The sequence below is a fragment of the Etheostoma spectabile genome, unplaced genomic scaffold (assembly GCF_008692095.1).
Source record: "Etheostoma spectabile isolate EspeVRDwgs_2016 unplaced genomic scaffold, UIUC_Espe_1.0 scaffold00000980, whole genome shotgun sequence".
Taxonomy (NCBI): Eukaryota; Metazoa; Chordata; class Actinopteri; order Perciformes; family Percidae; genus Etheostoma; species Etheostoma spectabile.
This window is the reverse complement of record NW_022602672.1, coordinates 109,985-135,396: the sequence shown is the minus strand read 5'-3', so window position 1 is coordinate 135,396 and position 25,412 is coordinate 109,985. Positions and strand designations below refer to the sequence as shown.

Here is a 25,412-nt window from a genome sequence, read left to right as displayed (position 1 = left end):
TTCTGCTTACTTCCTACTTGTTTCTGCATTGTTCAGAGCTATGTCTGATGATGAACTCACTACAGGACAACCCCAAAGAGAAGCGCTTATGAACCCAATAATCATCAGTGTCTCCATTTGAGATGATCTGAATGTGATTACAATGACATCCATCTTCAGTTAGTCTGTAGCATTGTCATGTTCAACTACCCCAACAAGTAGCACTTACTGAATTCAACAGTCAAGTCAATGCTAAAGTTAGTTAAGGTCTTTTTGTCCCCTCTAGCCTTCCATACAAGAGGGTTGACTTTATCTCCCATATATGGGCATGTACTTCCTGAAAAATAGACAGGACAGACAGAAAGCGAGAAAGGACAGACGGAGGAGCAATCCAGCGGCAGAAATGAGCCAAAACGCGATGAATTATGGATATAAAGTGGATCAATCTTGGATATAACAGTATGGATTTAAAGCCCAAAGAGGCTGAAGTTCCAGGCTGGACAGAAAATCCCCTGTAGAGGCTAGAAAGACCCGGAAAAGACCGCCGGAAACGCAAAAACGTCAGGATTTAATCGCAACCGGAGGTGAGTAAATCGCTTGTATGGTTCAAAAGTTATTAAACTATGAATCAGAGGTGCTTTTTTACTCGTGGGCGATTGTCTCGGGCTCTGAGGGTTTTAATGTACAAACTTGTCCAACATTTATTTCTGATGATGGGATACCTTTGTATCAAATAGTCTAAAACATAAATTAGCTAAAATCAGTGTGAAATCAAGACCAAAAGCAGAAAATTACAGGATTTTAGGGCACTTATTTATTTTAATACCATTCAACTTTGCTGTCAATTTTCATCTATAACCATGAGGTTACTGATGTGCAACCTTTGTCTACAGATGAAAACTACAACTTTGAACTGAGAGCAGTTCATAATTGATTCTTGCAGTTTAAAAGTTAGAATAATCTGTATTTGGTAGTTTTAGTTTTACTCATCTCCAAACTTGTTCTTCCTGAATTGCATCTGACGACATGTGCCAACATGAAACATGAGACTGACAGGTTTCTTATTGTCATTTCTACTCATTTCAAATAAAATAGTTTTTGTAATTATTGTCTGAAAACTAACCTAAACTGATCATTGCATACACAGAGGCTTGCAAAAGCATTCAAACTTCCACATTTTGTCACGTTACTACCAGCTTCAGGTTTGTTTTATACTTCAGTTTGAACTAGTACCTAGTAACCAGGAGACTTCTGGTAACGTGGGGTTTGTTTAGACATAGTGTTACACACACACAAACACATTTTGTTTGTTACCATGACAACACCAATGACACTCAATGCTGATGCTGTCATGGAAATAGTTTTCTAATCAGCAATAAATATAACAATTTCTGATCAACCCATAACTATTTAATATCTGATAACCCCCCCATTTCAAAACAACCCGACCCACTTCCGGGTTAAATCTGACCACTTCCGGTTTAGGCCCCGCCCAGTCCGAGTACGGATCCGGATAAAGATAATGCATGTGGTAAACAGATACAGATACAGATACAGATAATGCTGTACTCGCTCATCCCTAGTATTGACCAATACGGTAGGCATTCTAACCTCAGTTGACACGCTCACGCCATGCAGGCAGTGTGCAGGAGCCCTAAGCTTCCAAGGTAAGACTGAAATTCATGATAATAAAAATGTTATAATCTTTACACTAAAGTTGCAAAAACACCTCCAACAAAAGGCTTTTATTCGCTTTACATGGACACATGTAATGTTATGGTACAAAACAACATCACATGTCACTTTAGTGCTCTAGAAAATCAGGCTTCATCTTTGTTGCACATATTAAGTATCACGAACCAAGTGGAAACACTTTATTAAGAGATAACCAGGCACTGCTGGGATTTGGACCCAGGATCTCCTGTTTACGAGACAGGCGCTTTAACCACTAAGCTACAGCGCCTCCTGCAAAATGAGCTAGTGAAAAGGGTTCCGTCCATCCATCCATCTTTGTCCAGCAGCAGTTTGAGATGTACTCTCTCCACCTAGTCCTGGGTCTTCCCCAATACCTCCTCCCAGCTGGACATGCCTGGACCAGCTCTCTACGGAGAACCCCAGGAGGCATCCTTACCAGATGACCCAACCACCTCAGTTGTTTACACCAGGTACCTCCATAATGGCCATGCATGCGTGTTTATCCCCAGAGGTGCTGTGGCTTAGTTGGTTAAAGTGCCTGTCTAGTCAGCAGAAGTTCCTGGCTTCAAATCCCAGCAGCCCGTGTTGTTGTGTCTGACACAAGTGTGTTACAGCAATTGTAGCAGGAGCCACTGTTGGCATGTTAGCGACAGCCAGACTCCAGCGTGCATCTCTAGTTCCCAATTCAGTTGTGCTTTGGAATCACACCATGCCCACCAGGTGGGGCCTTAACAGTTAACTAAATATTGAGAATATTTAGTCATGGGTTTTAATCCCACAGAGTTGAAATTGAACCTTCTAACAGCAAAAATCTACACAAATGTGTATTTCTTGTCTGGGTAGTTGAATCTCTTAGATGCTGGCCTCAATGCAGAGTCCCTAGAACTGTGGTTCCAGAGTGGAGGTGTAGTCTCGTCTCCATTTAGCGGCCGTGTGTGTGACACAAGCTGAGCTTTACAGCACAGACAAGCTTCCCTAGTCACTCACTGGAATAATGTGACTCAACTCAGAAGTGGCATATCTGTGAGCCAGTGACATGCCTGCTTTATACCGGCCCATTTAATAAATATTGGCACAGAAACCCAGTGCAATAAGTTTATTCACAACATCAGTCACTGTTCTGAAAAGGAACATTGGTTTGCCAGGCAGCTTCTTCCATATTATTAACACTTATGCTTTTGAAGGCACACAACAATTACTGGCTAACTTAAGTCATTTAGTAAGCTAAGCGTTGACACAGGATGTGGAACAAGGCAAGTCAAGAATAGGTTTTAAAGGACTTGCCACAAACAATGAATACAGCAGTAGATAGGTCTACTGTGTACACATGGTGTTTACATGGGTTCATAATGCAGATGCTCACAAAAGGTGCGGCTGTACTTGCAATTCAATGTCTTGCGCAAATTAATATCCACTACAATGTAGAGAATAGCTGAATTCAAGATTCCCAATACCATGTCTCTGAAATTAGTTCTAGAAGGAAACAATTCATGTAAGAAGTGGGATTTGAATCCAAGCCCCCAGTGGAGACTGCGACCTGAAAGCAGAGCCTTGGAACGCTCAGCCATCCGATCTTTATCTTGTTCATGCTTATCTTCTTTAATAGTTTTTTTTAATAAATTAATTCATAAAAAATATGACTAACATGTGATTATTTTTAATGTTATATTAATAAATAATGTTACAATTAAATGTGCTGTATTTATATAGCGCTTTCCAGTCGCTTTTACATCTACAGGAAACATTCACCATTCACACACATTCATACATTGCCGGGGCTGCCGTACAAGGTGCCACCTGCTCAACAGATAAACATTCACACACATTAACACTCCGATGCGCAGCACCGGGGGCAACTCGAGGTTCAGTGTCTTGCCCAAGGACACTTCGACAATCACTGCAAGGACAGGATCGAAACGCCAACCTTCCGATTGGCAGGCAACCGCTCTACCACTGAGCCACAGCTAAGTAAGTAATGAAACCTTTGAGGAATTTCGGAATCATCAGTGATAGAGCGCACTTCACAGTCTCAATGCCCAGATGTATTACAAGATTTGAAGTGGACATTATATAGCACAGTGATGGTGGTATAGTGGTGAGCATAGCTGCCTTCCAAGCAGTTGATCTGGGTTTGATTCCCAGCCATCGCAGTAGCTTTCTGTAAGGGATGTTACTTGCTTTTTTTTTAACAAGAAGTCAACAGAAAGGTTACTTGCCCAACCTGGTTGGATAGAACATTAGATCTCTTTGGGCTGCACAATTATGGCCAAAATGATTAATCGATATGGAAATCACGATAAATTATCACAGTTATTTGTTGATTTTCTACTCTACGTCTTTTAGCTTTGGAACCCCCCTTTCCCCACAGTTTTCAACTGTCAGATATGGGTGGAGGAGTGGGCACTATGTCCAAACCTTTCTGTGTAAAAAAAACAACTAAAGAAGTCTCTTGGATGAAAGACAAAACTTCTGCGGAGGACCTTTTACCAAGTCCAGTTGCCCTTGGCCTAGTCGTACACCTTTGGGGTATTAGCATGGATCAGGAACCAAAATGGACACATCTGGACTCAATGTGGGCATTGTACGGCAATAGTTGACACGTTTAGACCATGAAGGCAGTTATTATTTTATTTCCCATCTGGAAGGTATATTTGTGGACTCAGTTGGACATTTTGAAGATAATTGCACAATGTTGATCCAATTGTCAGTCTATTTCCCATCTGGCAGGGACATTTCTGGATTCAGGTGGACATTGTGGACAGAAACATTGGTGGAACTTGATCCCACCATAGGATTTGGCCTGTATTGCACATTCCCTTCACATCCCACGCAATGTATTGCCATTGTCAAGCACATTGCCACCCTGGTGACTTTCTTCCATGTCTCCATGAACGCCCATATATTTGGGCTGACAGTTGAGAAACCTTCCCTTGTTAACTATGACATGGATGACTGAGAACCTACTATATCATGACATGTTTAATTTACTATATTATAATTTTGAGACAGGTCCTACTGAGCACCTGTAGGATCAGTCAAGATGGCCGAGTGGTCTAAGGCGCTGCGTTCAGGTCGTAGTCTCCACTGGAGGTGTCGGTTCAAATCCCACTTCTGACAACTAGTGTTTTTCTTAGACATGATATTGGGAATAAAGAACTTAGCAGTTCTTTGTATTTAAGAGGACATGAATGTGCGCAAGAAACTCAATGCCAACTACAGCGTTTTGTGAGCATCTTTATTGTCAACAGATGTAAAGTTACCATGTGTTTGTACACAGTAGACATATCTACTGCTGTATTCACTGTCTGTTGCAAGTCCTTTAAAACCTGTTCTTGACTTGCGTTTTCCCACATCCTCTGAACGCTTAGCTAACTTAACTTAAGTTGGCTAATAATTGTTGCTTTTTCATCTTTGTTGTTATTGTTGTGTGCCTTTAATTTCACACATGTGGATATTATAAAAGAAGCTAACCCTTAGGCTTTAAGGATTCATGGTGTAATGGTTAGCACTCTGGACTCTGAATCCAGCGATCTGAGTTCAAATCTCAGTGGAACCTGTTTTTAAGTTGTATGTCTGCATTAGCTTAAGTTAAGTGTAATGTCTTGTTTGTGTTGTAGTATCTATAGAGATTTGTGGTGTAGTATGGAACCATTGTCCTGTCTTTTATGTATTATGAAACTTATTGCCGCCTGTCTTGGCAGGACTCCCTGGATGAAGAGTTACTGTAGCTCAATGGGATTGTTCCTGGTTAAATAAAGGTTAAATAAAAATAAAATGAATCTGTAATCTGTCCAAACATTCCTCTCTTCATTACCGACATACTGGAAGTCGGCCATGTTTAATTGGATGCTCTCCAGTTATTGTTGTTTAGTAGATTAACATTATATTTTCCTACTTTGGGGACTTTTCATTTGATATTCTTTGTCTGACATTTTCTTTTCCCTGTTGGTATTTTCTGTGACTGCGTGTGGTTTTAAATCTGTTGGAGTTTCTTCAGACTAAAGCAAAGACACTGATGATGTCATCCAAAAGAGACATAAAGGACAGCAACCTGTTTCCAGAGGACACTAAAGAATGACGGAGCAGCAGGAAACAGAGCAGCTCAAATAGCAAACAGCTGATTTATTCATCTGACTCGTAGAATAACGCCAATGATTGACTTGTTTTAAATGTCTGGGAATGTGGAACAGCTCCATGCTGACTACCTGAAATAAAACAAGGCCTCATGCTGATTATTGGGGACTTGATTTGATGGATTTATTCTTCCTGTTGTGTCTCTGTTTAAACTCCTAATTTAAAGGTAAAGTCAGCGTCCACTAAAGGTTGTGTTGTTGCTGCTGACAGACTCAGATTATTATTCTAAGTGTGTGACAACATTATGGGATGGATCCCTACAGAGATAGACCTTTTAGTTAAAGAGGAACATCCTTTTAGTTTAGATCCTTTAGTTTCCAACCAGACCAGAGTGGTGATTGTAGGAACAGTGGAAAGATGAACCAAGACGGCTTTTCATTTATATATATTTTCTTTTTCTATTGACCTTAGTTGTGTTTGTTATTAACAGAAATCAACCTGTCAACATTTCTATTCATCATAAAGTTCCAACGTTAAGTTTTTTATCGCCAGTTCAAAATGGAGCTGAACACAGAGGAGGATTCCTCCCTAACGGCCGCTCTGCTCTGCTCCGTGCCCCCGCTGTCCGGTAATAGTTAAAGCAGTAATGTATTTATGTACTTGCACTGTAGTGTAGTGTATTTATTGTATTATGCTCCAGTTTTTATGGGTGTTACGGCAGGTATGAGGACTGTAGACATTTCACTTGCAGCAACAGATTATTTGTTAAACATCAACAGACTGAAAATATACTTGCTGCTGATACAAAGCATAGCAATTAGCAGTTTATATCAATGTAAAGTAAAGCAGAAGATGTAGTAATTCAAAGAAACAACAGAAAAGTAGCTTCTCACAGATGCCGTGATCCAGATTCCTACCGAGGTTGCTGCAGCTACCGCATCGCAGAGTACCAAGCACTATAAGATCACGACCATTTGGTATTAAAATCGCTGCGTTGTTGTGATAGCATAGTCGGAAATCAGATCCACAATTATGCTGCTATTTTCTAGGTTCCCCTAATTGATGAGTAACAACTGACAATTCCAGGGATAGTTTATCTAGTACTGCTGATTCTAAAAAAACAACAGAGAGAGCTTGATGATAGCTGTGCTTCAGTTAAATTAAAGGATTTAGAGCTGTTTTAGCACATGTTGAAAAGCTATTTACACATCATTTGGCTCCTCATATGTGTAAATTTATTGTGATAGACAGGTTGCACAGGAGTAAACTTGGAAGTGAGGATCAAGTAATGTAATAGCTAAAGAACAGAACAAACTATCCAGGAGTCAACCCTAACATCTTGTGATCTGTAGTCAGACGCATTACCCACTGCCCTACTAGTCCTACGTTCAGAGAGCATTGGGAGTACCTGGCTTCTCACACCATTCTATGCAAACAGTGGTGATCTTGGTTGGCAAGTATACAGACAGCCAGTCAAATCTTTGTTGTAGTCCAAAATGTGGGGCCTCCTGCAGGACCTTTATCCTGAGCCTTCAAGTTTCTATCAATGTAGAAAGAAGCAGAGGATGGAACAATTTGGAGGCGTTACAGAGAACTAGCTTCACAAAGCTGCCGTGACCCGGATTGGAACCGGGGTTGCTGCAGCAACAACGCAGATTACTAACCACTATACGATCACGGCCCCTTGGTACCAGTAGGGCCTTGTTGTTATGAAAGCATAGTGGGAACTCTGAATATCAACTGTACTGGTATTTTCCCGTTTTCCCTGATTGTTGACTAATAAATGAAAATTTTATGGATGGTTTATCTAGCACTGCGGATTCTGTCCTTCAGGGAAAATTTTTTTTTTTTTCAAGGAAAGATGATTAGCAAGCCAAAACAGAAAAACAACAGCAAGAGCTTGATTATTGCTGTAGTTGACTGACACCAAGAGGCTTAGATTACTTTAATTACTCATCATTTGGCTCTTTATAGATGTACATTTTCTTTGTAGAGTTTGTACTGGGGGGTAAAGTTGGAAATGACGAACAAGGGATTTAGTCACTAAAGACAGTACGAGCTAGCCAGGAGTCAAACCTAGAGTCCAAAGTCAGACTCTTTATCCATTGCGCCAAAGCTGGGGATCAACAGTCTCATAGGGGGGTGGAAGAAGAGGAAAAAGGGGAAGAGGGAGTGAAGAAGGAAAAAGACGAAAAGTAAGAGGAAAAAAGAGGAAATGAGAGAAAAGATGAGAAAGATGCTAAATTACACACAAAGGAAAATCACATCTACAAAAATAAATCTGAGAGATGTGACTCCCTGATGGTCTAGTGGCTAGGATTTGGCGCTCTCACCGCCGCGGCCCGGGTTCAATTCCCGGTCAGGGAATGGTCAGGACTTGACAGATACAGGTGTTACATTTAAAAGAGAAAGTTCCTGGACTAGTTTTGGTTGATTTAGATTTGTCAAATTCTTCCTCATTAGTTTAAAGCTAACCCCAACACTTTTAAAGAGTACCATTTCCTTTAAATCAGACCCCCGACAGCAGATGTATCCTTTTGTCGTCTTTGATGGGTCATAAACACTTCATCTGCCTCCATCTCAATGACAATTATTTTCATTTTTTCAAGCAGTAACTAAACCCCTAACCAACATTTTTAACTGAAAAACAATGTACTTGAGTGTCAAATAATGTTATTGTTGGATTCACGTCCAAATTTTGACATTTTAGTGCAATGCAAAGGTGCATAACAGATTGCTTTCTGCTTACCTGGAGCGACACAAAGCAGGGGTGGCCAACTAGTCAAGGAACAGCAAGAGACTTGGTATTTAAGAATACAAACTGACTATGTGACAGATGTGTAATCTGTCATGTCCTGCCTTCTGAAGCTCTAGCCAGGAGCCATTCCTCGCCTAAAACAATATGAGTCATTCCAGTAAGAGAAAGGAAACTCACATATACAAAGATAATTTTAATAAACATGATTCCCTGATGGTCTAGTGACTAGGATTCGGCGCTCTCAACGCCGTGGCCCGGGTTCAATTCCCGGTCAGGGAATAGTCAGTACTTGACACACTGTACAAAAAAACTGTGATTTTACATACATTTTCCTGTTAACTTTACAGATTATTTCTATTTTTTTTAAATACAGAAAAACACCAATAAATTACAAAAATAAACTGTGAATTTAAGGGACAACTAGCACGTGTAAAACCACCTTTGGGAGTGGAACATGGATGTGTAGAGATGGGCTTTCAAACAATGCACCTTTTGACATTTTGACATGTCACAGTGGGAAAAGCAAAGGTATAAATAAAAATGAATTATGGCTTAACTCAAGTTACGTTTTTACAGTAGACATAAGGCATTACAAAGTCAAGAAACTAGGTGCTGATAGTGAAGGGCAAATGAAGCTTTGGTAAAGCACTGAACCACTTAGAGGAATTGGTTTGAAAATGGGTTCATTACTAGAAGCTTCAGTAACAGGGACCTCGCCTGGTGAAGGGCCAAGGCTGCATCCAAATGATCCTGACAAGATAGTGGACAGGAGGCTTTAGACTAGTGACACTCACGTGTACTAACAATGGGACAGCATTCTTTTTAAAATAAAGATTGATGGATTTGTGTATTGTTTCATTGGGTATTAGGTAAAGAGTGCTTGGGGAAACAGAGGATGTGCTTGTGTAACTATGGCTGGGGGGTATGTGGGACAGCGACCACTCATCAATTTTTATTAAGGAACATTATTTTTTCCACATTATTGGACTTATTGGAAAACTCTGACTGTTGTTTGTGCATATGCACCAAAACAAGAGTTTGGAATATTCTGCATTCTTGGAGACCTTGAATAGAGTTCTCTATGGGGCTCCAGTACTCCATAGTTCTGCTGGGGGACTTCAACGCACACGTAGGCAATGGTGGAGATACTTGGAGAGGCTTGATCGGGAGGAACGGCCAGCCGGATCTGAACCAGAGTGGTTGTCTGTTGTTGGACTTCTGTGTTAGTCATGGATTGTCCTTAACAAACACCATGTTCAAACATAGGGTGCTCATAAGTGTACGTGATGTACGTGATGATTATCATTTTAGCCATAATTGTGCAGCACTAACTCAGAGTTCTGCATTCATAATGGACTGGAGGAAACGTAGTATTGGTTGAATGTACTTTTAGATAGATAAATAGATACTATAGATAGATAGATATATACTATAGATAGACATATACTATAGATAGATAGATAGATAGATAGATAGATAGATAGATAGATAGATAGATAGTGGATACGATAGATAGATACTATAGATAGATATATACTTTATTCATCCCGAAGGAACATTTAGTGGCAAGACAACATAACATGAACACATATTCACACATATACACATAGTGCACTCTCTTAAAATATTAACACTTCTTTGGACCTTTTTATGTTACTGTACTTTATTATTGATTTTTTTTCCAGTTTCTTGTAAATTTGGACTATTTCAGGATTTCTTTATGAAAATTGAAGTACTGTAAAGTGAATTTCACAGTAAAAGAATTAATGCTTTAAGAAACAAGCCGAGTCAGAGGCTGCTAGCATATAAAACTCCTCTCAAACTGACTAAAAACACGGAAAGATTACGTTAAATCACACAACACAGCACAAATTAGAAGAGAGATGAGACTTTAACGCTAGCAGTTAGCCACGAAGCTAATAGCGGAGCTAGTAGGTAGCCACGAAGCTAACGGCGGAGCTAGTGGTTATCCACAAAGCTAACAGCGGAGCTAGACGTTAGCTCCGTGGCTAACAGCAGAGCTAGAAGCTATAGCCACGAAGGTAACTGCGGAGCTAGCAGAGGAGCTAGCAGTTAGTCATGAAGCTAATAGCGGAGCTAGCAGTTAGCCAAGAAACTAATTGCGGAGCTAACAACGGAGCTAGCCTAGCGTGTTAACGCATGCGCCGCTCGGGCTTCTATTCGCTTATTGTTCGCACGCACTCTGGCTGCCGTGTAACAGAGCACTTATTAAGATATTTACCTGAACACGTGCAGGTTCACCTGGAGCTCTGTCTCCGAAAAAAATCACTTAGGAACTCAGCAGCAAACAAAACACAGCTATCCCGCCGCCAGCCCCAAACTTCCGGTTTACCTTAAGTCAGGGCTTTTCAGATTAAAAGTCTAAAAGACAGAAGGCCGCCGCCTTCAGGTCATGTAAATAATCACTACTTTAGCGTGTATAGAGCAGCATAACTCCACCAGACTCCATGTAAATAATCACTACTTTTAGCGTGTATAGAGCAGCATATCTCCACCAGACTCCATGTAAATAATCACTACTTTTAGCTTGTATAGAGCAGCATATCTCCACCAGACTCCATGTAAATAATCACTACTTTTAGCGTGTATAGAGCAGCATATCTCCACCAGACTCCATGTCAATAATCACTACTTTTAGCGTGTTTAGAGCAGCATATCTCCACCAGACTCCATGTAAATAATCACTACTTGTAGCGTGTATAGAGCAGCATATCTCCACCAGACTCCATGTAAATAATCACTACTTTACAGCGTGTATAGAGCCAGCATATCTCCACCATAATCCATGTAAATAATCACCACTTTTAACGTGTATAGAGAGCAGCATATCTCCACCATAATCAATGTAAATAATCTGGGGTCTCATTTATAAAACTGCAGTTAGGATCCTTGCTGAAAGTGTACATACACCCAAAAGCCAAAAATAATCAGATTTATAAAACCGTGTGCATGCTCATCTATGTAATATTCTGTTCATAAATCACATATTACCTACAAGTGTGCACATGTGAATCAGCCTATTATCCCTCTCTGTACACGCCCATTTTTAATTTTAATACTATGTTGATATTTAAAGTATAATTTCATTTCAACCTGAAATCTATCCCCTGTGGTTCTGTATGCAGTAGTATTTTGAAATACATTCTTTAAGGGGCAGGAAAACAGTGTAAAGACTTTCAAAGTGGAGTGATGTGAACATTGAGTTAATATAAACATTTATCATTACTTAAACCATAATTTCATACAATCATAAGTCAAGAAATGTACTCACGATATTTACACACACACACACACACACACACACACACACACACACTTACTTTCTACATTTTCAGGATTTTAAATATTAAATAATGTTTATGAAAGAAAAGTTCAGTTATTGTTATTACTACACACGTCAGGTTGATTTAATTATGTATACTCTATATTACATATTATTTTGTAGTTTTTCCGTTGTTGTTTTTTGTAACCGTTAAATAATTTATTTTGAATGTGTTCAGTGTTACAGTAAAAATACAGTTTTTTAAAATCTGTTGACCTACTTTAATTCTATTGGTTGCTGTTAACTTCCCGTCCAATCAGCTTTCGATGTGAGGGCAGAGGGGCGGGCCTTCGGCTGTGACAAGGAAACGACCGTTATCCGTGATGATGAGAGAGATCAGTTATCTTTATAACGCTGACTCACTGAACCGGGACAGAAGGTAAACATCCATATATTCATCCATTTCCATATGTAAATATATGGAAAACTATGTGTACTTTTTTTCATTTCCATATGTAAACATATGGAAAACAATACACATGTGTGTGTGTGTGTGTGTTATAGTGTTTTACATCCATACAGTTGGTAAAAGTTATGATACCAACGGCTGTTAGCATCGTTAGCCCGCTAGCATCGTTAGCATCGTAGCAGTTAGTGTAGCACAAGCTAAAGTCCTGTGGAGGGTGACCAGATGTCCCCGGTTTCCGGAAACAGTCCCCGGTTTGGTGACCTGTCCCGGAAATGTCCCGGTTTGCACTGTGACTGACAGACCTAAAATTGGAACGAAAGAAAGAAAACACTGACCAACTGACCTAACTGGCTCTATTAGCCTACAAGCTAGCACTAGCTTGTAGGTAATAGAGCCAGTTAGTAGTTGTTTTAAATGAGTGAGTGAAACCATCGACAGTTAAAGAAGTGGACCAACAGGTCCCGTTGCTCTGGACGGAGACCAGTGAAGTCTATTAGAAGCTCTTTCCGGTGAGCTGAGCGTTACTGCGCAGCCCCAACTGAGCTTGAAGACGTAAATGTGACGTGAGCAACCTGTCTGAAAGTTGTAACGGTATGTACGTAATTACTGCTAACTAACATGCTAGTTACATTAACATAGGCACAGGCTAATTACTGCTAACTAACATGCTAGTAACATTACATAGGCACAGGCTAATTACTGCTAACTAACATGCTAGTTAACATTAACATAGACACAGGCTAATTACTGCTAACTAACATGCTAGTTAACATTAACATAGGCACAGGCTAATTACTGCTAACTAACATGCTAGTTAACATTAACATAGACAAAGGCTAATTACTGCTAACTAACATGCTAGTTAACATTAACATAGACACAGGCTAATTACTGCTAACTAACATGCTAGTTAACATTAACATAGGCAAGGCTAATTACTGCTAACTAACATGCTAGTTAACATTAACATAGGACACAGGCTAATTACTGCTAACTAACATGCTAGTTAACATTAACATAAGCACAGGCTAATTACTGCTAACTAACATGCTAGTTAACATTAAATAGACACAGGCTAATTACTGCTAACTAACATGTAGAACATTAAAATAGGCACAGGCTAATTACTGCTAACTAATCTAACAATATGCTAGTTAAAATTAACAGACACAGGCTAATTACTGCTAACTAACCTGCTAGTTAACATTAACATAGGCACAGGCTAATTACTGCTAATTAACATGTTAGTTAAAATTAACATAGACACAGGCTAATTACTGCTAATTAACATGATAGTTAACATTAACATAGGCACAGGCTAATTACGGCTAACTAACATGCTAGTTAAAATTAACAGACAGTGGGGGAGACAATAGGGCCGTCCTGATCTACTCTCACTGAGACAACAGATGATAATTAAACAGCTTGATATGAGCATTCACCACTGAATTAAATCAAATCTTCTCTACCCGACTGCAGCATACTTTAGCATAAAAACATTGTTTTTACTTTTCGTAACTCAACACTGTCAACGGGCTTATCTGCTAACGTTAGCTACCGACAGTTACCTTGGAATAATCCAGCAATAGACCAAGCTTTAATGCGTGCCTGAAATATATCTTCAAACAAATAAACAATTGCTGATGTTTCTGAAATGTGATCATTTGAAGCTTTCCGTGTCGTACGTTAGGGAAAGAGATTAATCCCAATTACTTTGGTTTCTATTGAAATCAGGATTATTTAACAGGATTCCTCGTTGTCTCTTAGAAAGATGTTTTCATTATTAAAGTTAAAAACAGCTTTTACTGGGATTTTTTGCTTTGTTCTTTTACTGTAGAAGAAACGCTCTGGCTTGTTTGTTTTCTTTAAACCAATCAGAATAGTCGTGGGCGGGGCTAAGCTCTGGATGCAACGACTTTGGCTCTGCTACATAGTCTCAGGAAGGAACTGTTCACCCTGATAGAAGAAAACACATGTGCATGTTGACAGAGAGCAGACACACACACACACACACTCTATTTCAATGTGCTGCATCATGGCTTATCAGTCTGTGTAACATTACTTCGTCCTCAGCATCCTGCTCCAATCACTCCAAAACATCCCAGTTAGATATAAGATGGCGTTAACATACTCCTTGTGAATCTTTACAGTGATTCCCTTAAAGAAGCGACCAGGCCTGCCTTGTTGCCCCATCAAAATGTCTCTCTGAACTTTCCATTTTCACAGGAACATCTGGAGATGTTCTGCTAATGAAGTGTGGTGGTCCAGGCTACTGAGTTGTAGCTTGTAGCTCCAGTTAATGACTTTTGGGCCTTACATTTTAGTATTTCTTCCAGTCTGAATGCAGGAGATACTTGACACTCTGGAGTCCTATGGATTGGTCCCCTCATCAGCCCTTTCATTTTCTCCATTCAAACAGAAGATTTTAATCTAGTAAAACATGGTCAACTAGAATTCACTCACACCTCCCTTAGTTCTTCTTACCCTTGTAATATTATCTCTGCATGTCCCCACCTCCTTGGGTCTACAAAAGCACCTTCAGAAGACGGCAAGCTGGCGACCGGAGCAGGAAAGAAGGGCGAGAGAGAGGAGGAGGAGGCTGCAGCAGTGAAAGAGGAAGAGGAGGAGGAGCCTTCAGCAGTGAAGGAGGAAAAGCAGGAGGAAGAGGAGTATGTGGGGGAGGAGGTTTTGGACCGCAGAGTGGTGGAGGGAAGAGTAGAGTTTCTGCTGAAATGGAAGGGCTTCTCAGAGTAAGTATGAGTCTATAATATTAATGCTTGGTGTTCTTGGTCCTGATACACTGTGTGCATATATATCATTATCATATAACTCAATGCATTTCTTTATTTTCAAGACTATTTACATTGTAGATTATCACTGAAGGCATCAAAACTATGAATGAACACATGTGGAATTAAGAATTTAACAACAGGGTGTCCCGCGGGGTTTTAAAAAGTATAAAAAGTGATAAATCAAAATTGTCAATTTAAGGCCATTAAAAGTGTTAAATGTAGTCTCAGAGGTATTATTTTTTTAAATTAGGTGTTATTTTTTCAGACTATCAGGTGTCCTATTCTGATTAAAATTCTATCCTGCGTTGGCGTTAGTCCGTTTAAATATGGGCTTTGGCGTGTCTGGGACATAATCAAAGATCTTTCGTCTCCGTCTATGTTTGATGCTGACGTCATATTCAGTGGTCGTTCGACATCTCAGAACACTGCGCGCTCAACAGAAGTGGCTGGCTTACGTTTTATTTTAGACTTGCTTCAAGCCATATCTTCAACGACTGGATAACCATCGTCATCTTTTAATGGGCAAATGCAGTTTTTCTGATAGCTGGGTGAACAACCCAGATTAACCGTTTGCGCCGGATGCTCGCGACGACACATCTACCGCCGGTTGATGCGTTGCGCAGCTCTGAACCTCCTGCCGGCTGCTGCGCGTGGCGCAGCGTTTTGTATTTCTCGGTCTTTTCATGACGTGTGCAGCAGAGAACGTCATTGGTTCAAATACACATGAGGTGGGTCTTGTTGGCCATGTGGCCACCAAAATGTACCGTAGTTTGCTGAAAATCACGTCAATCAACCAGACGTACATGTGCGTTTATTTATGAATGTTTGAGAGACGAGCGAGAAAACGGCTCCGAGGCAATCAGAGGAGGAGTTAGACAGCGAGGGCGGGGACGTTGAGGTGGAAGATAGTGAGGAGTTTGGGAGGGAGGATGTCTTCATCATAATCTACCACTTCCTCTGTCGGAGCCGTTTTCTCACTCGTCTCTCAAAACTTCATAAACAAACGCACATGTTTGTCTGGTTGATTGACGTGATTTTCAGCAAACTACGGTACATTTTGGTGGTCACATGGCTTGAAATAGCCAACAAGACCCGCCTCATGTGTATTTGAACCAATGACAGTGCGTTCTCTGCCGCACGCGTCATGGAAAGACCGACCAATACAAAACGCTGCGCCACGCAGCAGCCGGCAGGAGGGTCAGAGTTGCGCAACGCAGTAACCGGCGGTAGATGTGTCATCGCGAAGCATCCGGCGCAAACGGGTTAAGGACTGGCTCAGGCCTGTAGTAGGGAATAACAGGCAGGCTTATTGTTCGGTGTGTAAAAAAAACATCAATGTCAACTGGATGGGAGCTAACGCACTTTGGTCGCATGTGCAATCCACTAAACATAAAAATGGAAGGCGTGCTCGGAGAGAGCAGTTAATTATTCGACCAATCTCAGCTGTCTGTGCGGCTGCACCTCCACCACCACCGCCGCCAATTAGTGCCACTTTAGGCCTCCTGGCCAACGCTACGGCTCCAGCAACGTCTGACCTCCGGACAACCATGGGCGCCACACCAACACTGCGCGCGGAGGCTCTGTGGTGTCTGAACACTGAGGTTAAACACCACTCATTTAACTCAAATGAAGCAATTTCAGAGCTGTTCAAAGAAATGTTTCCGACTCTGACATCGCAAAGTCATTCACTTGTGGTAAGAAGATGCCATTTTGTAATGCATCAAATTGCAGTGAATGCCAGCAGTTCTGCTGGAACTATCCATTCTCTCCATAGCACATTTATGTAGTTTGTTTTACTTTATTTACTAAGTGAAATAAATATGTTCAATATGTTGTTAATGATATGTTGTCTCTAAATCTGTTCATTTATGTATGTTATAAATATCAAAATCTGTGTAAATAATAGAAAGGTTGCTGATTAACACTTGCAATTCATTGTCGTGATGGTTTTAAAAAAAATTCTGAAGGTAGTAAAAAAGGTATTAAAAAGTAGTAAATTTAACTAAAGGATTGCTGTACATACCCTGAACAAAAAAGTGTGAAATAACTGAAAACATGTCTTATATTCTAGTTTCTTCATAGTACCCCCCCTTTACTCTGATTACTGCTTTGCACACTCTTGGCATTCTCTTGAATGGTAGTCACCTGAAATGGTTTCCCAACAGTCTTGAAGGAGTTCCCAGAAGGCTCAGCACCTGTCGGCCCTTTTCCCTTCACTCTGCGGTCCATCTCTCCCCAAACAATCTGGATTAGGTTCAGGTCTGGTGACTGTGGAGGCACAGCACTCCATCACTCTCCTTCTTGGTCCAATAGCCCTTACAGAGCCTGGAGGAGTGTTTGGAGTCATTGTCCTGTTGAAAAATAAATGATGGTCCAACTAAACGCAAACCGGATGAGATGGAATGTCGCTGCAGGATGCTGTGGTAGCCATGCTGGTTCAGTATGCCTTCAATTTTGAATAAATCCCCAACAGTGTCACCAGCAAAGCACCCCCACACCATCACACCTCCTCCTCCATGCTTCACGGTGGGAACCAGGCATGTAGAACCCATCCGGTCACCTTTTCTCCGTCGCACAAAGACACAGCGGTTGGAAAAAAAGATCTCAAACTTGGACTCATCAGACCAAAGCACAGATTTCCACTGGTCTAATGTCCATTCCTTGTGTTCTTGGCCCAAACAAATCTATTCTGGTTGTTGCGTCTCCTTAGCAGTGGTTTCCTAGCTACTATTTGACCATGAAGGCCTGATTCAGTCTCCTCTTAACAGTTGTTCTAGAGATATGTCTGCTGCTAGAACTCTGTGTGGTATTCATCTGGTCTCTAATCTGAGCTACTGTTAACTTGTGATTTCTGAGGCTGGTGACTCAGATGAACTTATCCTCAGCAGCAGAGGTGACTCTTGGTCTTCCTTTCCTGGGGCGGTCCTCCAGTTTCGTTGTAGCGCTTGATGGTTTTAAACCGCTGCACTTGGGGACACATTCAAATTTTCCGGACCGACTGACCGTCATTTCTTAAAGTAATGATGGCCACTCGTTTCTCTTCACTTAGCTGATTGGTTCTTGCCATAATATGAATTGTAACAGTTGTCCAATAGGGCTGTCGGCTGTGTATCAACCTGACTTCTGCACAACACAACTGATGGTCCCAACTTCATTAATAAGGCAAGAACGTCCACTAATTAACCCTGACAAGGCACACCTGTGAAGTGGAAACCATTTCAGGTGACTACCTCATGAAGCTCATTGAGAGAACACCAAGGGTTTGCAGCACTATCAAAAAAGCAAAGGGGGGCTACTTTGAAGAACTAGAATATAAGACATGTTTTCAGTTATTTCACAGTTTTTTGTTAAGTACATAATGCCACATGTGTTCATTCATAGTTGTGAGGCCTTCAGTGATAATCTACAATGTAAATAGTCATGAAAATAAAGGAAACGCATTGAATGAGAAGGTGTGTTCAAACTTTTGGCCTGTACTGTATATGTGTGTGTATGCAAATAATCTACAGCATAGATTGCAGCATTGTATCATGCCCTCAAAGGATCAATGGATTGTCTAAAAACAAAGTGTGATGAGATGTTCTTCTGTCTGCACTCATCTTTCCAGTGAGGAAAACACATGGGAGCCACAAGACAACCTGGACCTGGACCTTATAACCGAGTACATGCAGAAACACGAGGAGATGGAGGAGAAGAAGAAGAAGGAGGGCAAGAGGAAAGGTGTCAGGGAGGAGGAGGTGAGTTAAGGAAAGAGGGTACTCCAGACTGAAGAGTCCCAGAAATCTAATCTCAATATTAATGAATGCACACAGAGGGTTTCACAAATGTCTTTTAGGATTTATATATAAATGACTCTCGTCATTACAATATGCACGTGCATATTACATACATACATACATACATACATACATACATACATGCAAAATAGTAAGACTAGGCAATTCCAATTGCTTCGGCGAAAGAGAGCGGATGACAGTTGGCTTGAGTCCAGTAGAGCAGAAGGCTCTGCAGAGTCGCGTAATCACGACTTCATGACTTTTCATGAACAGCTGAAGGAGCGGCGGTGTACATAGCAGAAACCCTGTTGTGCGTCTGTCCTATACCGTGGCAGGACACCATCAACATATCTACACTAAAAGACGGCGGCTGTGGCTCAGTAGTAGAGCGGTCGCCTGCCAATTGGAAGGTTGGTGGTTCAATCCCTGCAGTCCTATGTCAAAGTCAAAAACACTGAACCCTGAGTACGGGGTGTACTTGTACAGCAACCTCGGCCCCAGTGTACTTATGTGTGTGAATGGTTGTGGTATTATGTAGAAAAACTTTGAGTAGTCGTTGACACTAGAAAAGTGCTATAGAGAACAGTCCATTTATTGTTTTAGTCCAAAGAGAACTCAGGTATCATGGCCAAGTTTTAGTCAAACCATTTTTGTCTTTTTTAAATATTATTTACACAGACACATGTTAGATAAGAGCCAGGGCTCCTGGGCTCTACAACACGTTGTTGTGCGGCTCAGGCAGAGGGACCGCAGAGTTAGCTAACATTAACTTTTCCCAGACAACGGAGTTGGATTTGCCTTTTTGCGGACTAAACGCTGCTCTGGCTGCTCTCTTTCTAACATCTTTACTCGTGCTGAGTTTTTAAATTTCACTGGATGCCCCCCTGACTGCTGAGAGGTTTTATGGCTTCGGGAAGGGCAGATGTGCGCATGCGTGTGTACTATTTTGTGATCGTTGGAGTCCAAATCTAAATTAAAATCAAAATTTAATTAATTGCACAGCCCTCGCTAACTGTAAACATATTCTTTGTGAATCTTTACAGTTATTCGTTTAAAGAAGTGACCAGGCCTGCCTTGTTGCACCATCAAAACGTCTTTCTGAACTTTCCATTTTCACACAGGAACATCTGGAGATGTTCTGCTAAATGAAGTGTGGTTGGTCCAGGCTACTGTGCATGTAGCTTGTAGCTCCAGTTAATAACTTTTGGGCCTGACATTTTAGTAGTTCTTTCAGTTTGAATGCAGGAGATACTTGACACTCTGGAGTCCTATGGATTGGTCCCTCATCAGCCCTTTCATTTTCTCCATTCAAACAGAAGATTTTAATCTAGTAAAACATGGTCAATTAGGATTCACTCACACCTCCCATTAGTTCTTCTAACCCTGTTTCATTATCTCTGCATGTCCTCCCCCCCACCTTGGGTCTACCAAAGGCACCTTCAGCAGACGGCAAGCTGGCGACCAGAGCAGGAAAGGAGGGCAAGAAGGAGGAGGAGGAGGAGTATGTGGTGGAGGAGGTTTTGGACCGCAGAGTGGTGGAGGGAAGAGTAGAGTTTCTGCTGAAATGGAAGGGGTTCTCAGAGTAAGTATGAGTCTATAATATTAATGCTTGTTGTTCTTGGTCCTGATACACTGTGTGTATATATATCATTATCATATAACTCAATGCATTTCCTTTATTTTCATGACTATTTACATTGTAGATTATCACTGAAGGCATCAAAACTATGAATGAACACATGTGGAATTATGAAAAGTGTGAAATAACTGAAAACATGTCTTATATTCTAGTTTCTTCATAGTACCCCCCCTTTACTGTGATTACTGCTTTGCACACTCTTGGCATTCTCTTGAATGGTAGTCACCTGAAATGGTTTCCCAACAGTCTTGAAGGAGTTCCCAGAATGCTCAGCACTTGTTGGCCCTTTTCCCTTCACGCAGTCCAGCTCTCCCCAAACAATCTGGATTAGGTTCAGGTCCGGTGACTGTGGAGGCAAAGCACTCCATCACTACTTCTTGGTCAAATAGCCCTTACACAGCCTGGAGGTGTGTTAGGAGTCATTGTCCTGTTGAAAAATAAATGATGGTCCAACTAAACGCAAACCGGATGGGATGGCATGTCGCTGCAGGATGATGTGGTAGCCATGCTGGTTCAGTATGCCTTCAATTTTGAATAAATCCCCGACAGTCTCACCAGCAAAGCACCCCCACACCATCACACCTCCTCCTCCATGCTTCACGGTGGGAACCAGGCATGTAGAACCCATCCGGTCACCTTTTCTCCGTCGCACAAAGACACAGCGGTTGAAACCAAAGATCTCAAACTTGGACTCATCAGACCAAAGCCCAGATTTCCACTGGTCTAATGTCCATTCCTTGTGTTAATTGGCCCAAACAAATCTCTTCTGCTTGTTGCGTCTCCTTAGCAGTGGTTTCCTAGCTACTATTTGACCATGAAGGCCTGATTCAGTCTCCTCTTAACAGTTGTTCTAGAGATATGCCTGCTGCTAGAACTCTGTGTGGTATTCATCTGGTCTCTAATCTGAGCTGCTGTTAACTTGTGATTTCTGAGGCTGGTGACTCAGATGAACTTATCCTCAGCAGCAGAGATGACTCTTGGTCTTCCTTTCCTGGGGCGGTCCTCATGTGAGCCAGTTTTGTTGTAGCGCTTGATGGTTTTAGCGGCTGCACTTGGGGAAAAATTCTAATTTCCGGACTGACTGACCTTCATTTCTTAAAGTAATGATGGCCACTCGTTTCTCTTCACTTAGCTGATTGGTTCATGCCATAATATGAATTGTAACAGTTGTCCAATAGGGCTGTCGGCTGTGTATCAACCTGACTTCTGCACAACACAACTGATGGTCCCAACTCCATTAATAAGGCAAGAAAGTCCTCTAATTAACTCTGAAAATGCCCACCTGTGAAGTGGAAACCATTTCAGGTGACTACCTCATGAAGCTCATTGAGAGAACACCAAGGGTTTGCAGCACTATCAAAAAAGCAAAGGGGGGCTACTTTGAAGAACTATAATATAAGACATGTTTTCAGTTATTTCACAGTTTTTTGTTAAGTACATAATGCCACATGTGTTCATTCATAGTTGTGAGGCCTTCAGTGATAATCTACAATGTAAATAGTCATGAAAATAAAGGAAACGCATTGAATGAGAACGTTTGTTCAAACGTTTGGCCTGTACTGTATATGTGTGTGTATGCAAATAATCTACAGCATAGATTGCAGCATTGTATCATGCCCTCAAAGGATCAATGGATTGTCTAAAAACAAAGTGTGAGGAGATGTTCTTCTGTCTGCACTCACCTTTCCAGTGAGGATAACACATGGGAGCCACAAGACAACCTGGACCTGGACCTTATCGCTGAGTACATGCCGAAACACAAGGAGATGGAGGAGAAGAAGAAGGAGGGCAAGAGGAAAGGTGTCGGGAAGGAGGAGGTGAGTTAAGGAAAGAGGGTACTCCAGACTGAAGAGTCACAGAAATCTAAACTCAATATTAATGAATGCACACAGAGGGTTTCACAAATGTCTTTTAGGATTTATATATAAATGACTCTCGTCATTACTATATGCACGTGCATATTACATACATACATACATACATACATACATGCAAATAGTAAGACTAAGCAATTCCAATTGCTTTGGCGAAAGAGTGACAAGTTGGCTTGAGTCCAGTAGAGCAGACGGCTCTGCAAAGTCGAGTAATTACAACTTCATGACTTTTCATGAACAGCTGAAGGAGCGGCGGTGTACATAGCAGAAACCCTGTTGTGCGTCTGCCCTATACCGTGGCGGGCCGCCATCAACATATCTACACTAAAAGACGGCGGCTGTGGCTCAGTAGTAGAGCGTTCGCCTGCCAATTGGAAGGTTGGTGGTTCAATCTCTCCAGTCCTACGTCAAAGTCGAAAACACTGAACCCCGAGTACGGGGTGTACTTGTACAGCAGCCTCGGCCCCAGTGTACTTGTGTGTGTGAATGGTGAATGGTTGTGGTATTATGTAGAAGAACTTTGAGTAGTCGTTGACACTAGAAAAGTGCTATAGAGAACAGTCCATTTATCGTTTTAGTCCAAAGAGAACTTGGGTATGTTAGCCGAGTTTTAGTCAAACCATTTTTGTCTTTTTTTAAATATTATTTACACAGACACATGTTAGATAAGAGCCAGGGCTCCTGGGCTCTACAACACGTTGTTGTGCGGCTCAGGCAGAGGGACCGCAGAGTTAGCGAACGTTAACTTTTCCCTGACAACGAAGTTGGATTTGCCTTTTTTGCGGACCAGACGCTGCTCTGGCTGCTCTCCTCCTAACATCTTTACTCGTGCTGAGTTTTTAAATTCCACTGGATGCCCCCATGACTGCTGAGAGGTTTTATGGCTTCGGGAAGGGCAGATGTGTGCATGCGTGTGTTATTCAGAATACAAGACAAAATAAGAGTGTTCTTCAATACAGAATTTTTTTTTTCTCGATTATAATATATTTGTGATCGTTGGAGTCAAAATCTAAATTAAAATCAGAATTCAATTAATTGCAAACATATCCTTTGGGAATCTTTACAGTGATTCCCTTAAAGAAGTGACCAGGTCTGCCTTGTTGCCCCATTAAAACGTCTTTCTGAACTTTCCATTTTCACACAGGAACATCTGGAGATGTTCTACTAAATGAAGTGTGGTTGATCCAGGCTACTGTGCATGTAGCTTGTAGCTCCAGTTAATGACTTTTGGGCCTTACATTTGAGTAGTTCTTTCAGTCTGAATGCAGGAGATACTTGACACTCTGGAGTCCTATGGATTGGTCCCCTCATCAGCCCTTGCATTTTCTCCATTCAAACAGAAGTTTTTAATCTAGTAAAACACGGTCAACTAGAATTCAGTCACACCTCCCATTAGTTCTTCTAACCCTTGTATCATTATCTCTGCATGTCCCCCCTTGGGTCTACTAAAGGCACCTTCAGCAGACGGCAAGCTGGCGACCGGAGCAGGAAAGAAGGGCGAGGAGGAGGTGGAAGAGGAGTATGTGGTGGAGAAGGTTTTGGACCGCAGAGTGGTGAAGGGAAGAGTAGAGTTTCTGCTGAAATGGAAGGGGTTCACAGAGTAAGTATGAGTCTAGAATATTAATGCTTGGTGTTCTTGGTCCTGAGATATATAATATATTTACATATTGCAAATAAGTGTCAGCATGGTATCATGCCTTCAAAGTTGAAGGTTTGGTATTTTGACACTACGTTGCAGACCCACAAATAACCTCACAAGATGGCAATAGAAAAAAGGAATAATAGGAATGATAATTAGAGTGAGAATGGATTGTCTAAAAACAAAGTGTGAGGAGATGTTCTTCTGTCTGCACTCACCTTTCCAGTGAGGAGAACACATGGGAGCCACAAGACAACCTGGACCTGGACCTTATCACCGAGTACATGCAGAAACACGAGGAGACGGAGGAGGAGGAGAAGAAGAAGAAGAAGAAGAAGGAGGGCAAGAGGAAAGGTGTCAGGGAGGAGAAGGTGAGTGAAGGAAAGAGGGTACTCCAGACTGAAGAGTCCCAGAAATCTAATCTCAATATTAATGAATGCACACAGAGGGTTTAACAAATGTCTTTTAGGATTTATAGATCATACCGTAATTCCTCAAAGAAAAACCGGTAGTCAATTAAACTGCGGCCCTCTGATAGTGGTCGGGGGGGGGGGCAATACTGATAAAGGCCGGGAAAAATCAGTTTTGATAATCTCCTCGGTGCCTTTCATATAATGTGCAGTCACATTTATCGTAATGTACATTTCTACCAATTTAACTTAACAGAGTCAACAATATATTCATGCTTTGTTTTTCTGGATTATGGTTCTCATGTAGAGTATTATTTTTTTGTGATCAAATTTAGATTTTTGATCTAATTAAGAAACAAAGCGTGCCAACCAATCCCCTGAGTCTGAGAGGCTGATGACCCCTACAGATACTAGATCAAGTTCAACTGGGAGTCAGACACTCCCACAAAGAAAAGTTTCCAGCACTACCAATCCCAGACCATCCCCCGGTTGTAACCGCCTGGCTCAAGGCCGCCAACAAAAAGGCCACACAGATATATCAATCCAAACTTTATTAACACACACACACACACAGAGCGTAACTATGGTAATGCAGCAGTGGAACTTAGACACAGACATGCTGTGAACGATGCTTCTGGTTTTACTTAGCTCGCTCCACCATGGCGTCTTACTAACTCACTCACTCTGTCTGTTGATACACAAACGCGGATCAATGGACATGCATGTAATGTTGGGGGGGGGGGGGGGGGGGGTTGTATTAGGTCACCCCCATTTCCACCAGTCATTACATCTTTGTATGCAAAACCTTTACATACAGTTGTGTTCTGAATAATCGCAGTTTTTTAAAGAAGTGAATAATGCTCCAAATCCTTAGAATAGCTTTTAATTCCATAATACCAATGCATTGGGAACACTGGCCGTTCATTTCCAAATCAGAACATTACCAACAATGATCAAGTCTGTGTTCTACCTTTACAGGAAATGAAGAAAAGGGAATATTAGCAGTATTTGCATTTTTCTTTAC

At 41.3% G+C, this 25,412-nt stretch overlaps 1 long non-coding RNA gene and 3 other non-coding genes across 4 annotated transcripts; 2 read left to right on the top strand and 2 right to left on the bottom strand.

The window, feature by feature from the left end:
* Positions 1-1,049: 1,049 nt before the first annotated feature.
* Positions 1,050-15,100, bottom strand: LOC116674728 (uncharacterized). The gene is made up of 3 exons (XR_004328204.1): positions 15,089-15,100; positions 13,894-13,898; positions 1,050-1,175 (listed from the first exon to the last, which is right to left on the bottom strand). It is a non-coding gene; the product is annotated as an uncharacterized LOC116674728 (long non-coding RNA).
* trnat-cgu (transfer RNA threonine (anticodon CGU)) lies at positions 1,870-1,942 on the bottom strand. Its single transcript has one exon. It is a non-coding gene; the product is annotated as a tRNA-Thr (tRNA).
* trnae-cuc (transfer RNA glutamic acid (anticodon CUC)) lies at positions 8,044-8,115 on the top strand. Its single transcript has one exon. It is a non-coding gene; the product is annotated as a tRNA-Glu (tRNA).
* On the top strand, positions 8,714-8,785 carry trnae-cuc (transfer RNA glutamic acid (anticodon CUC)). Its single transcript has one exon. It is a non-coding gene; the product is annotated as a tRNA-Glu (tRNA).
* Positions 15,101-25,412: the final 10,312 nt, after the last annotated feature.